At 43.2% G+C, this 14,178-nt stretch overlaps 1 protein-coding gene across 5 annotated transcripts in view; it reads left to right on the forward strand.

The window, feature by feature from the left end:
• The first annotated feature begins 1,388 nt into the window (after positions 1–1,388).
• Positions 1,389–14,178, forward strand: part of FER (FER tyrosine kinase) — a 153,773-nt gene continuing 140,983 nt past the window's right edge. For 4 of the 5 annotated variants that reach the window (XM_021524773.3, XM_021524775.3, XM_031507458.2 and 1 more), the window contains exon 1: positions 1,389–1,456. The gene's annotated coding sequence lies outside the window, so the exon portion shown is untranslated. The remainder of the gene's footprint in view (positions 1,457–14,178) is intronic. The other variant, XM_021524774.3, reaches the window with a different exon arrangement.

The raw sequence follows: 14,178 nt of genomic DNA on the forward strand, positions 1-14,178 counted from the left end.
GGGCAGCCGCGGATCCCAGGATTTACTCTCAGCATCTCGCAACGCCGAGCCTCCCTCCCTGGGGACAGCGCTGTCCCCAGGCTGTCCCCAGGCTGTCCCCAGACTGTCCCCAGGCTGTCCCCAGGCTGTCCCCAGCGCTGTCCCCGGGGCTGTCCCCAGGCTGTCCCCAGGCTGTCCCCAGCTCTGTCCCCAGCTCTGTCCCCAGGCTGTCCCCAGGCTGTCCCCAGCTCTGTCCCCAGGCTGTCCCCAGGCTGTCCCCAGCGCTGTCCCCAGCTCTGTCCCCAGCGCTGTCCCCAGCGCTGTCCCCAGGCTGTCCCCAGACTGTCCCCTGGCTGTCCCCAGGCTGTCCCCAGGCTCTCCCCAGCTCTGTCCCCGGGCTGTCCCCAGGCTGTCCCCAGCGCTGTCCCCTGGCTGTCCCCGTGCTCTCCCCAGACTGTCCCCGTGCTGTCCCCAGGCTGTCCACAGGCTGTCCCCAGGCTGTCCCCAGCGCTGTCCCCAGGCTGTCCACAGGCTGTCCCCAGGCTGTCCCCGTGCTGTCCCCAGCTGTGTCCCCGGGCTGTCCCCGGGCTGTCCCCAGCGCTGTCCCCAGCGCTGTCCCCAGCTCTGTCCCCAGCTCTGTCCCCAGGCTGTCCCCAGCGCTGTCCCCAGCGCTGTCCCCAGCTCTGTCCCCAGGCTGTCCCCAGCGCTGTCCCCAGGGCTGTCCACAGGCTGTCCCCAGCGCTGTTCCCAGCTCTGTCCCCAGGCTGTCCCCAGGCTGTCCCCAGACTGTCCCCAGGCTGTCCCCAGGCTCTCCCCAGGCTGTCCCCAGCTCTGTCCCCAGGCTGTCCCCGTGCTGTCCCCAGCTGTGTCCCCGGGCTGTCCCCGGGCTGTCCCCAGCGCTGTCCCCAGCGCTGTCCCCAGCTCTGTCCCCAGCTCTGTCCCCAGGCTGTCCCCAGCGCTGTCCCCAGCGCTGTCCCCAGCTCTGTCCCCAGGCTGTCCCCAGCGCTGTCCCCAGGGCTGTCCACAGGCTGTCCCCAGCGCTGTTCCCAGCTCTGTCCCCAGGCTGTCCCCAGGCTGTCCCCAGACTGTCCCCAGGCTGTCCCCAGGCTCTCCCCAGGCTGTCCCCAGCTCTGTCCCCAGGCTGTCCCCAGGCTGTCCCCAGACTGTCCCCAGACTGTCCCCAGGCTGTCCCCAGCTCTGTCCCCAGCGCTGAGGCGCCGCGGGGCCGCGCACGGGGCCGCGCACGGGGCCGCGCGCCGTTGCCGGGAGACGGAGGCGCGCGGGAGGCGTCGCCGCGGGAGCGCGCGCCCCCCCTCCCACGCCCCTCCGTCCCCGCGCGCGCGTCAGCGGGAGGCGGACCGCGCCGCCATTGGCCGGCGGGGCGGCGGGCGGCGCCGCGCGCATTGGCCCGCGCCGGGTCACGCGGGGCGGGCGGGCCCGTGACGCGCGCGGCGGCGGAGGGGGCTCGGCTTGTCAGGTAGGGACCGTCCGCGCGCGCCGCCCGCGCCGCGCCCGCCCCGGCCCGGCCCGGGACCGCCGGGCCCCGCCCGGCTCCGGGCCGGCGGCGGGCCCCGCGCCGGCTCCACCTGCGCGCGCGGCGGGGCGGGCCGGGCACCGGCGCCGCTCGCCTTTCGCTCCGCCGGGGCGGCGGCGGCGGCCGCATCCGGTCGCGTCCCGGTGGCGTCCCGCCGGGAGGTGTCGGTGGCGCCGCTCGCCCGGAGGCGGCTCCGCCCCGGCGGTCAGGGGCAGCGCAGCGGGCGCGGGTCCCGCCCCCTCTCCGGGTCCGCCGGCGATGTCCTGGCCGGGGGGGCCAGAGGGCGGTGCCGGGCCCCGGTCCGGCGGTGCCGGGCCCCGGTCCGGCGATCCTGGGCCCCGGTCCGGCGGTGCCGGGCCCCGGTCCGGCGATCCTGGGCCCCGGTCCGGCGGTGCCGGGTCCCGGTCCGGCGGTGCCGGGCCCCGGTCCGGCGGTCCCGGGCCCCGGTCCGGCGGTGCCGGGCCCCGGTCCGGCGGTGCCGGGCGCGTCTGCTCCCCTCCCGTTCTCCGGCTGGGCTGGAAGTGCTGGGAGTAACAGGAGGACGCGCTGGGTACCGCCAGGAGCTGCGATGTGTGACCATCCCTGCTTCCCAAAAATTGCAGCAGCCCCGGGGGTTCGGTTTGGGGTTTTGTGATTTTTCCTCCTTGGTGCCGCCTGACAGTTCTGTACAACACAGCGGCTGCCTGCATGAACTTCTGCATTAGTGTTGGACCTGCATGCTGAGGCCTTCTCAGTGTCGCTGCCCTGGCGCTTTTTTTTGTGCATTCTAATGCTTTGTGCGTTTGAGATTTTGGTATTTGTACGTGTACTGTAATATTCATATTTGGGGTTCGAGAGGATTACACTGAAGGGCATTAAACATCCTTTTTCGTGTTGGAGTATCTTTCTGTTTGGTTGGACTTCACATGAGCATACACCTCTGAAGTGACACATCCTGTGTGAGCACCAGGGCGTTTTGTAAGACCTTTAAAACAAGCCAGCTCATTTTCTCTTTGCAGGACGGCATCATTGCTTTTGAAGTAGGTGAAATAACTTTTCCCTGCTTTGAAGCAGACCTGCTCAAAGTGTCTTTGGTGGTCTGCTCTGTTGTACTGCAGATTCCTTCAAGAAGTTGCAGTGTGAAAAAAAATACAGATGATGATGTGTGAAACTGGACCAAAAAAATTACTGGGTCTTAAAATAAATTTATTAAAATAAGTTAATCTTACTTGCTAATAATACCTAACAAATAAATTACTTCTACAGTTTATTTTATAGTGGTAGTCTTTGAGAATCTCAGAGAGGTGGGACATTCAGACATCATCTGCTCACAGTCAAAGCAAATTGCAAATTAGGGACACATTGTAGGTTGAGTTAGAGCAATGATTATTGTTGGTGAGACCAGTGTATGTTCCCTCATCTTACAAATTCCTTGAAATGTGTTGACAGAAATTGTCAGTATGGTTAGAACTTTAAAATATACATGCATGGAATGTTAACCCTAGTAAACTTGGGCTTTGGAGTTTTTTCTTGGAGGGAGAAGATCAAGTCTTGTATGTACAGTGCTACTTACTAGTGGAGCAAAAGCTCAGTTATCCATCACATTTCCTGATTTTCTACAACTGTAACTTCATGTCACAACTGAGTCCTTTGTCAGTGGGTATTTGGATTGCCAGTGTATAAAGTGATCATGTAGAAATAATTCTGACACTTGAAAGCAAGACAGGCCAGAGAAGGTGATGAATGGAGTATAGAGAACAGAAAATTTCAGTTCCTCTGGAGTTGTTTGATAGAGCTTAAAGATTAACTAGCAAAAAAGATAAAAGAATGTATCAGTGTGTGCACAGGATGTCAGGCCGATTTCAATATCAAAAAACTTTAGTGATGCGAAGGTGAGATGGGCCTTTGTTAAGAGAGAAGTGACATTTTCTTCACTAATAAGAGATAGCATAAAAAGGAAGTAAGGTTTGGTTGCAGGAGGTACACTGCAGTTAGGTAAAATGGTATGTATTTCCATACTTAAAATGTTCAGAGTTCAGTGTCATTCTTCCTGCCGTGGGGAGCAGAGATGCTTTGGTGGTACGAAGTTATGTTGATGCGAGAGCGGGCAGGCATCTGGTGGCCCGTTCTTTGTCCGTGGGAAATCCCCTCTCCCTGCCCGCTCTGCCCTCCCCACTTGCCGCCCGTCCTCGGTTCCCTCAGTTCGGAAGCAGCAGGATGAAGGAAGATATGTTTGCCATGTCAGGCTGAAGGCGGAGAGAGCTGGCAGCAAGTCCGGAATTGCTCCATACAAGGAGATGGGCTAGGAGCATGAGGTCATCACTTCACAGGGAGGAGTTTTTTTTGCAGTGTGTGGAAAGTAGGTCTAGGGAAAGAGACTTTTTTGCTGGCGGGGAGGAGAAGCAAAACAGTAAGAGAAGAAAGCCTAAATGCATTCCAGTAGGAAGTAAACTGCATATATGCTCCTATTCTGAGATAAAACTGTCCGCTCAGTCCTGGCTTAATTATATTGTTGCTGTATCCGCCTTGTGAAAATGGATTTAAAAAACCTAGTGGAGGGCTTTATTCTACGGCAGAGATAGTCTTGAAATGGTTGAGTATTCACTATTTTATTAGGGAGTTAAAGGATTTAAAATTTGGAGCATGAAAATATGCAGAAAGTTTCTGCTGTTTAACCTTTGTGTCAGGTAAATGTAGCATTTCTTTACAAAGGTTTATGTTTGAAACTTTTTTGCAGTAGTGAATCAGTGAAATTCATAGCTTTGTTTCTTTGTTTCCAGAGTTTGAGAGAAGATAGTCCCCTCTCATTTTAAGAGCTATGTGTATGGGCTCATAGATGTACATAGGAAGTTTTTGTAAGGATTCTTAAAAACCAGTGAGAGTCCTTCTAAAATGGCTTTTATTTTTGTGTTTGGGATTATATTTTTTTTTCTTGTGGGACAGCTTCACTGGATGGAAGGCTTTGATTGCTGTCAGCTTGTAGCATGAAATCATATTTGTGACCATTACTATAATTCTTTTCTATTTTGCAAGTTTAAGTGCAGAGTTCAGTTTGGTGTAAGGAGTCTGAAATAATAGGGAATTTTAAATTCCTGTGTGTTTCCCTGATGATAATAAAAATAAATTCCCATTAATGTAGGGCTTAATGCTGTTTTTAATCTGAATGAGTGAACTGTACCTCATGGCATCATTCTACTTTGGATTTCAGATTGCTGTTTGCTCTATAGTAACCAGCTTCCCTTGCATTGCTGCTTTCTACACTTGAGAGAAAATGCCTGGTGCTTTAACCACGTGTAATTTCAAACTATCTTCTTAATCTCTGGGTTTCTTACTAATCTGCTTACAATACCAAGATGTGTGCCATAGCAGTTGGTAGAGACAACCCTCTGTATTTATAACTTTACTGCAGTTCAGTGTCTGATTTCTGTCCCCATGTACAAGTTTGACAGAATTACTGATCTTTGGAGCATGTTAGTTGGCTCTTTAGAAACTTGTTGATGTTGTGGGCTTGCACCTTGAGCAAAAAGGGTATTTTGTTAGGATTTCTGATATGGCTGCTCTTTTTTTCTGCCGAGGAAACAGTGCTTGGACAGTAATTCCAAGTATGTGGAGTTACAGCACTAACTGCATCCTATGAGAGCTTTCTGCCATATAGCTCTCTATTAGGACAAACACATGCTGTCAGCTGTTGAGGGGGAAATAGGGCAATCATGTGTATACTGTTAATATGTTCTTAGCTATGCTGTATGATACTGTAGTCCAGTTGCAACCCTCTCTTAGTATGAGCTAGTAAGAAAATATTTAATGAATAAGTATTAATGGTTCTCACATATTTGGCATTTTTCTATATGGCATTCAAATCTTGGTCTGAAGACGGGTAGCTGTCTTGCAATTGTCATTAAATGATTTTAATAGTGTCACAACTTTTCATCCTGTGATTCTGTAAGTGATTTATTTCAACATGAGGAGCTGAGACATTAAGAAATTGTGCTTAAACATAAAGCTAAATTATCATAATTAAGACTGAATGAAAAGTCAGTTATTGTGTAAGTCATGGCAACCTGTGAAAAGTTTGTGAATTGTTGTGTATTACATAAGCACTCTTTACCAGAGGCAGAAGTTAAATCCAGAGCAGTGTTAAAGTGCATTAATTACAAGCCATTTGTTCCTTGAAATTGCCTGCTTAGTAAATGGGAGACACACAATTATAGCAATGAGCCTGGTAAGAGTCGTGAGGATGAGCCCCTCTGACAGAGTGCTGAATCATACTCAGAGCACTCCATCCTCTCTAATAAATGGGTTGGGCATTCCTAGGGAAAAGTGCTATGAAAGTAATTACACAATCACATAGTGCATATTCCAAAGAGGGTGGAATTTAGGTTTGCATCTTCATTTTGTGAGTCTCTTAATTTTGTACTTGGTTTGTCAGCTTTGCTGCTTTTTTTTCTGTTTATACCTAACTTTTTGCTTTAGAAAATTTGGAAAACCTTACTCCAATACATTGAAAGCATATTGTAGCTTACATTATCTGTCATCACATTTGTAATGTTTGCTGTTTCAATTGAGAGTGGCAGTTATAAGTTGTTTTCTCTCTTGCAATAGAGAGCTGGAAAGGACATAGATTTAATGGTTATTTAATAAGACAGGAATTATTTTATTGAATATTTGGTGCTTTAATACTCGGACAAAGAACCTATCAATAACGTCTGAGCTGGTAGGGATTGTTAGCTGCTACACTTGTAAATCACAAAATTCACCTTTGGTAAACCTATAAACAAGTAGGAGTAACATCATAGGATCAAAAATCCTGATTTTTGAATACAGATTTTTGAATAAAGCTTGTTTTATCTGCTCTTACATTTAATAAATTTGTTAAATTATGATCCCTGTAGTGTATTGCTATTGTGTCTGCTCAAATACAGCTTTTCAGAATTATGCTAAAGCTTTCTTTCTATATTTTGTGTGTCTTTCAGATAGCATCTGACTTCTTAGTTGTGGCTTCTACTTTCAAATGCTCATGAGTGTAAAATAATAACCCGCAGCATTTATACTCTAGGTTTCAGGAAGTACAGATAAGGGGTACAGTCAGGCAAAGTGGTTAAGTTCAAAAATATGACAACTTAAGCTTTTTAAAATAATCAGCAAAATGTGAGAATTGCAATGTTAAGAAAAATCATACAACTTAACAGCAGCTTTTTACAGATTCAAAAGTAGAAAACACAAATCAGAAAAACACATCCTTGTTTATTTTAGGTGTATTTGTTGTATGCCAATGCTGTGAATGCTGCGTTACCGCCCAGCTTTTCTGACGTTTCCATGATATGGTTCATAAACTGAAGTTTATCAGATAAAAGGAAATGCCTGATTTGCCAAATACAGAAAAAATGTTGGCAGTTGAAGTGTGCATCTGAAAAAGCAGAGTTCTAAAGGGTCTGTAACAAAGATAGAGGAAAGCTATATAACTTTTGCCCTTTGGATTAGGTGAATGTTGAAACTGGAGTGCATAATCTCTTACCAATGAATGTGATAAGTAAATTTGAAGCTACTATTTTAAGAAATTTAAATGGCATCCAAACAATCTAATTTATCTAATTTTTTTTTTTTTTTTTTTAAATGAGAGAAGGTAATTATATGCCATTCTTACTGAAGTCAAAATCTCAGTTTGAGTCAGTCCTTGTGTCTGGTCTCTTAGTTTTCCATGCTGCATACTTTCTAACTCTCCTTCTCTGGAGCCAAGTGGTCCCTCTGAAACCCGTAAATGATGGGAGTTTACTCCTGGCCCTGCTTCAGACACAATATGGAAACTCATTGCAGCAGATTTGTGCCCTTCAGAGAAAGTCTTCAGGAGGTATCCTGTCCCTGTATGCCTTGTGTCCCAAGGCTTCATGTTTCTGGGAAGCATGTAGTGCATACGCTGTGCACATAGGCCAGGGGAGCCTAAGTGGGATGTAGGGGTTAGCAGTGTGGGTGTGGAGCTGCCATTTCCAAAGCTCTGATTAAGCAGATGGTCGTCAACATTCGGCCGTTATGACAGCGTGGCTTGTGTTCCTCTACAGAGTTTTTTTCAGATTAAGTTGGGATTTTAGGTTTAGAGATGCAGTCAAATTATCTCCGAGTACAGTTAGGCAAGAATTCTGAGGGAGCTAAATAACCCTTGTCTACAGTACATTATTGTTATTTCTAACTTGTTTCTGAATGATACTGTTAAGAAGAATATTGTCCTTTTAAGTCAAATATTGGCTGCCTGGTATAATCTCTGGAAGGAACAGTTTTGAGCAGCAGCAGGAAAGACTGGATATGAAAGAATAATCTATTGGAACAAAAATCAGATAGGCTGAATCTTACTTATGCAAATACATTTCCATGTGAAGAATCCAGTCTTGCATGTGCACTTCAGGACCACTTGTCCAGACACCTGGAAGATTAAGCTTCTACCACTTTTACCTGTTTGTAGTAGCATCCTTTAATTAAAGCTCATACACTTTTAAATGAAAGTAATATTCTTCAGAAGGAGAGTTCTTTAGAGCTAGGATGGCTGATGATACCCCAACAGAACTGTCTGGAACTAAGAAAATAATAGGTAGGTTTTTATATTGATACTTATTTGTAGAATATATGAAATAAATTTTGTTACACAGTTAAAGCATGTAAGAAGGCACAAATGCATAGTTCAGTCATCTGCATTTCTGGTGAGAGTAACTGTATCCCATTTAACACAGAGAATTACCATGGTATCTTTTAGGATATGGAGATGGGAAGGAACAGTCATTCAGTTCAGGGACAGCAAACAAAGGCTTGAGGCAGCACACCTTTCACAGAACCACACGATATGTTACATTTCCTGCAGTGCAACAGCCTGGAATATCAGCGGCTAGGAAGAGACAGAGCCACCTCCTGGATCTATGATCCTCATGGCCAGTATTTTCTGTACAAAATACTGTGTAATTAAACTACATTAAATGTGGTACAATGATGCCAAGGAAATAAGTGACCTTGAGAGGACTGAATGAACAGTGAGTTAACTAAGTAGAGGGTTTAATGAACCAGAAGGATGTAATTAGTTTAATGAAGGAGGAAAGAAGAAGAAACCTCCTGATTGCTCATTCAGTTGCTTTCCAAAGAGCAATAAATACTTGGAACTAGATTGTGTTTCTCCTGAGGAGACCACTATTGTCATATATTACAGACCAATGGCAGATTTGCTATCTGTTTTTTCTGAATTGAGACATTCTGGCTGATAATGGGTCATGGGAAGAAATTAAATGTCTCTAGACCTTTAAAAGTACTTGACATCTTGCGGATTTGTCTTTTTCTATGGCTGTTCTTAAATCTTGAGAGCTAAGACAGTGCTACTAGATGAAGCTTCTGGTAGTACTCTGGATTTCTAAGTTGAAATGTGCAATGGCAGTAGCCAGTGAATTTTGGGACCTGAAGTCTTCAGGATGAGTCTTAGGTGTAGCTTTTGTGATGATGAGAGACCCCCAGTAGGAGTATTCTTCAAACCTGTTCCCCTGAAGAAATGCTTACATAGGCAGCCTTGGGACTGATAGTTTACATGTAGGTTTTCTGTGAGTGTTAATTCTGACTTGCCAAGTATTCATCTCGAGACAGATGGATATCGAGATGTGAAATGCTGCTTTCAGAGGTTTGGTGTATTTTTCAAGTAGGGAAGACTGCTTCCTACCTTCAGACTAGAGAACTTGGTAGCTAATTGAAATCTAAATATCTAAGAGAAATATCTAAGTTAGTGGTGCTTAAAATAACTCTTTAGTTGAGATGGTTACTACAGGTGCTTTTTAATTTCAGTGTCGACTTTTTCCAGAAGTTGTTTCTACCTTCACTACTCATCTAAGACAAGAAATCCCTTAAAAATGCAATAGTTTAATTTTCTTTAGCTTCTCTTTTTTTACTTAGAAGTTTCTTTACTATACTCTATAATATACACTTTAAGTGAGCTTGAGTCACTGATGTATTTTTTATTCTGTTTTCAGTTTGTGGCCAATTTTTGGAGATATTAACATTATTAACATTATTAACATTATTATTTAACAGTATTTCTTTGTAATTCTGCCCTTCTCTTTAGCTGATAGAATTGGTTAATAGGGCTGCAGATGCGCAGTACCTGCCCTGAGATAGTCACTTCTAGCAGCCTTATCCTGCTCAATCCATTTCTCTTTTAGGATCTAGAGTGTTGATACGTGTTGCAACACTGCAGAATTGATAGGTTAGTGAAAATTTGTTGGTCAGAAACTCTTTATTGAGGCCATGCTTTTCTTTGCCTTTCCTTGAGTCCTGGAGCTGAATTTAGAGAAAGTGTAATTCTTGGAAAAATGGAGGAAGGAAAGCTTTTTTTTTGTAAACACATGAAAGGTGATGGGTTACTAGGTGTGTTTACCTTTGAAAGCAAAAGAAGCATGTGTGGCTTACTTTGTCAATTTTTCAGAGTTAACAAGGGAAGAGTCTTAAAGCATTAGTGACAGGATGTAACTTGTGTCCACTAGACTAGCTCTTTTCTTCTTAGCCTGTATCTGCCTCCACCTTCTTGTTTGTCTGCCTGGTGAGATGCAGTGTGAATCTCACCAGTGAGAATTCAGTATGTGTATATTTAGCTGTGACTGTGAGGTAGAAACTTCTGCAGGGTGGAAACAAAACTGATTGAGTAACTGCACGCACCTAAAAAGCACTTCCTGCATGTTCTCTACCAGATGTCATCACTACCCTTTGCCCATTTTTTCACAGAAAGCCTGAGATGATAAAGAACATGCCGAGAAGGTTACCAGACCATGGGAAGTAGCAAACAGCTGAAGGTGGGGTGGAGAATGAGATTACTGTTCAGAATTGTCTTGGAAAATGGGACATGTCATCTGGAATAAAGCAAGGTTCAGTGAGTGTGAAAGCTCACTGGTTGGCTGTAGGGTGGACAGAATGGATGTGTGGTGGGGGAAGAAAAAGTGGAAAAAGAACATGAATTTTTGATTAATGAACAAATAGTGATGCATTATCAAGTTATTAGAAAGAGGGTAAGTACCTGGGCAAGGAGCTTGCAAGTAATATAAACAAATCTTTCTGTTCTTGTCAGAGTTGGTTGGTCCTACACTGCCTCACTGATTCAGCTTCAGACTTCTTATGTGAGATGGTGACCAGTTCCAGGTTGTTTAGAGGACAGCTGTGGTTTATAAAATAGTTTAGAATGAAGGATTGAAAAAACTAGAATTGCATCTTGTGATTCTAGGCAGAGAACCTGGGAGCTGTGTTGTTGGGCTTCTATCTGTTTTGCTTTTTTTTTTTTTTTTTTAGAGGAACTGCTGAGGAAAACTATGGTCTTCCTACAGGTGCATGGATGGGAGAATGAGAGTCCACTGTTTGAGGATATTTGTACATGACCAAGTAAAATCCATGTAAAACAGTACTTGCTACTGTCAGATAAGAAGGGGTGTTGGCATAAATGTAGAGTAATAATTCCTGTTCTGCTTTTAGAGTTTAGAGACATCTTAAGATGGAACTCTTGTTGTTCTACAGATCTGTTTTTTTAAAATTAATTTTTATAATAATTTTGTACTGCTTTGTTTCATGGTCTCAGAAATGTCTGTAGGTATTGATTTATCTAATTTAATTATTTACTGGGCAAAGAAGGATATAAGAGCAACTTTTTAAAAATTTCATTTGATGTTCTCAAGTTCCTCTGGAAAACACTTCAGGCATTTGACATATCATATCACTTTGTGCTATAATGATTTTTTCTTTTCGTGTTCTTTGATCTTACACCTGTCATTCTTACCTTTTTTGTGAGCTAAAAATTACCTTTTCTCTGTGTGTAAGCTGCTACATGCTATGATCAATATTCTTCTTTGGTGCTTTATGTTTTTCTTTAGCTAGAAGCACTTGGACATATAGGAATACCATTAATGTATCAGCAGCATAAGGGCATGTTATGTTTTTTAAATATGTTATATTTATGTATTATTCTGGATGGTTTCTAACCCGATTGCTTGAAAGCACTGAACAAATGTCTTTCAAAGGTGTGTCTTCAGAGACTGCTACAACTTTTTCTGGTACTATTATTAAACAACCCTTAACCAGTATATTGTGTTGCATTTATTGACATGTGACTTCATCTGCTGCTTTCTGTGCTTGCTGCTCAGTATTCTGAGGTTTTTGCAAGTTTTGTAATGATCTGTCAATTTTGATGAGTCATAATAATTTTGTATAAAGCACAGATGCTTCTGTAATGATGTATAGGCAGGTAACCATTCTGAAGAGCAGCCCAAGTTCTGGCCCAGATTATGGAGAGGCTTCTAAGCTCTTTCTCCTGTCAGTCTTTGTCTCTTAAGTCTTACTTTGCAAGGTCTTCAGTTCTCTGGTAGCTTCCTATCAGAGACATCAGTAGAAACTTCTACTTCCAACACCTTTTCCCACAGGATGCTTGATGCCTTCACAGAACTCTTCAAGTTGTGAAACATGATTTTGCTCTGTAAAAGCTGCATTGTTCTTTTTTTCATTTGAGTTATTCTAGTCTATAAATTCTAGGCATGGTTTTAACCACCTTGTGCAGCATCAGAGTTAAACTGTGTTGTGCTTCTGATTGCCTTGTCCCATCTGAAGAAAATTTGATATATTTTCTACTCTTGATTATTCTTTGTTTGGCTCACTTTAAGCCTAAGTTTTTGCAGAATTAATATTTTGGAAATTTGATAGCTGTTGTTCAATACTTTGGCTCAATAGCATCTGACTCAGGTGAATTCTTACTACTAATTTGATATTTGTAATTGCATCTCGGATGCTTCAGTTTTAGAAAATGCCTTATGTATCCTAAATGTAAAGAGGATCTGATTTGGGGACTTGCCTTAGCTGTCTTGTTAGTAATTTCAGAAGATGACAGGTCATCTAAATTTTGTGTTCTGTCTTTATCTTCTTATAAATTTGTCTTTTATACCTTCCTTAGCTAGTGAATAATTGCATTGAGGTAGCAACATGTTTGTAACTATCAGATTCAGCTATGCTTGGGCTCAGAAATATCAGTGGAAATGTTGTGAGATTTTATTGCCCTCTGACAGATGGCTGTGCAATTCACTGGAAAGCTTTTATTATGCTTCCATGTACTAGCTAGTGTATGTCTATCAATTAGACCTGTGTTGGACTAGCATTACCAGGTTTAAGTTCTACTAATGACCTGTATGCAGATGAAAAAATGCACATAGGTAAAAAGTTAATAGTAACTGGAATTCTAAAGAAAAGTTGGTTTTGAATTTAGTTTTCATATTGAAAAAACAAAATTTTGCACTCTAAAATACATGACAGCATAGTTCTTTAAAAAGAGAAAAAATGGTGTGTCTTTGTTTGTGTTCAGGGAGCAGAAGATAGAACTTTTTTGTGTTGAAGTGGCTCCAATCTGTTGTTTCATTTAATAAATGGATTTTTTTTGTGGGCTTCATTTTGCCATGTGCAGTCCTTAACATCTCTATGAAACTTGAATGTGCCCAGGTGCTGGTGGTGATGTTTGTTCCACTTTCACGAGGCCCATTTGAATGGGGATTAGGATTTATGTTCCTGTCCAGTGACAAGTTTGGTGTTTCCACCCCGTTTGTATTTGTGCTAGTAAGATGAGCCAGATTTACTCTAATGTTTTGCTGTTGCTTGTACTTTTTTGCTAGTGGAGGCTTTCCCTTGGGCTTTGCAACTTTGGAACAAATGATTTTAGATCTGTTTCTTAGAAATGTGATGAATTTTATAATGCTTATCCTGTGGTTTTTTCCTCCTTTTGTATCTGCTTCCATATCTGCTTTTCCTTTTCAGTGCCTGAATCTTAGCATCACTTAGACTTTTCTATTTTTGGTCATGGCAAATAGAAGTTTTGTATTTATATTAGGCAGATCTTTGTTTCTCAAATGTCACTAAGTAACGAGAAAGGAATACTAAATAATGCCTGCTTGAATGTGAACTAAGATTGTCCCTTCGTAAGATTTTGTGATCGTGTCTGTGATCAGTGCTTTGTTTTAAATAATGGGGATTTTGAAAATAGTTTTGCTTTCTTCACCCCTACACACTGTGTCTTTCTTTCAGTTTTGCTTTATGTGTTTTTTCCTATGAAGGCGTTGCTAAACTGTTATGGAATGTCTCATCTGAAGTTGGACATTGTAGAGTGAGATTGTGAGTGAATACTTATCATGAGTCCACACGTAGAGATTATACAGTATACCTTGCACTTACTTGTAAGCTGTGCAAAGCTTGTTTCTTACAATTTTTTAAATCAAATATATATTTTTCTTGATACAAACGTTCAAAACCCTTCTGTGTCGGTTTGCTTCACCTAAATTTTGGTCCAGAGCTACAGTTTGAAGTTTTGGTCTTGCTAATCATCCTAACTTCCTGACCCCCTACTTTTCTAGATATTAGAGTAGCTAGAGCTAGATAGAATTTTATGTGTAATGAGGGGTTCCTTTCTCTTGTTGCCACTTGTTTTCTTCCACCTTTATAAAAAATACCACTAATAACTTGGTCTTTCATGTAACAAACTTAGGCCTTCTGTGCTTTCATTTTCCTTAATAAGTTTCTCTTTTCATTTTACCAAGGGGAAGGTTCATAAATAAATAAATTTGTCAGATTTTTCAGCTACAGTATACTTGTCATAAGAAATTCCAAGAACTTAAAGAAAAATATTTTTTTACATGCATAGAGGCAAAATTATT

The sequence above is a fragment of the Lonchura striata genome, chromosome Z, assembly GCF_046129695.1.
Source record: "Lonchura striata isolate bLonStr1 chromosome Z, bLonStr1.mat, whole genome shotgun sequence".
Lineage (NCBI taxonomy): Eukaryota > Metazoa > Chordata > Aves > Passeriformes > Estrildidae > Lonchura > Lonchura striata.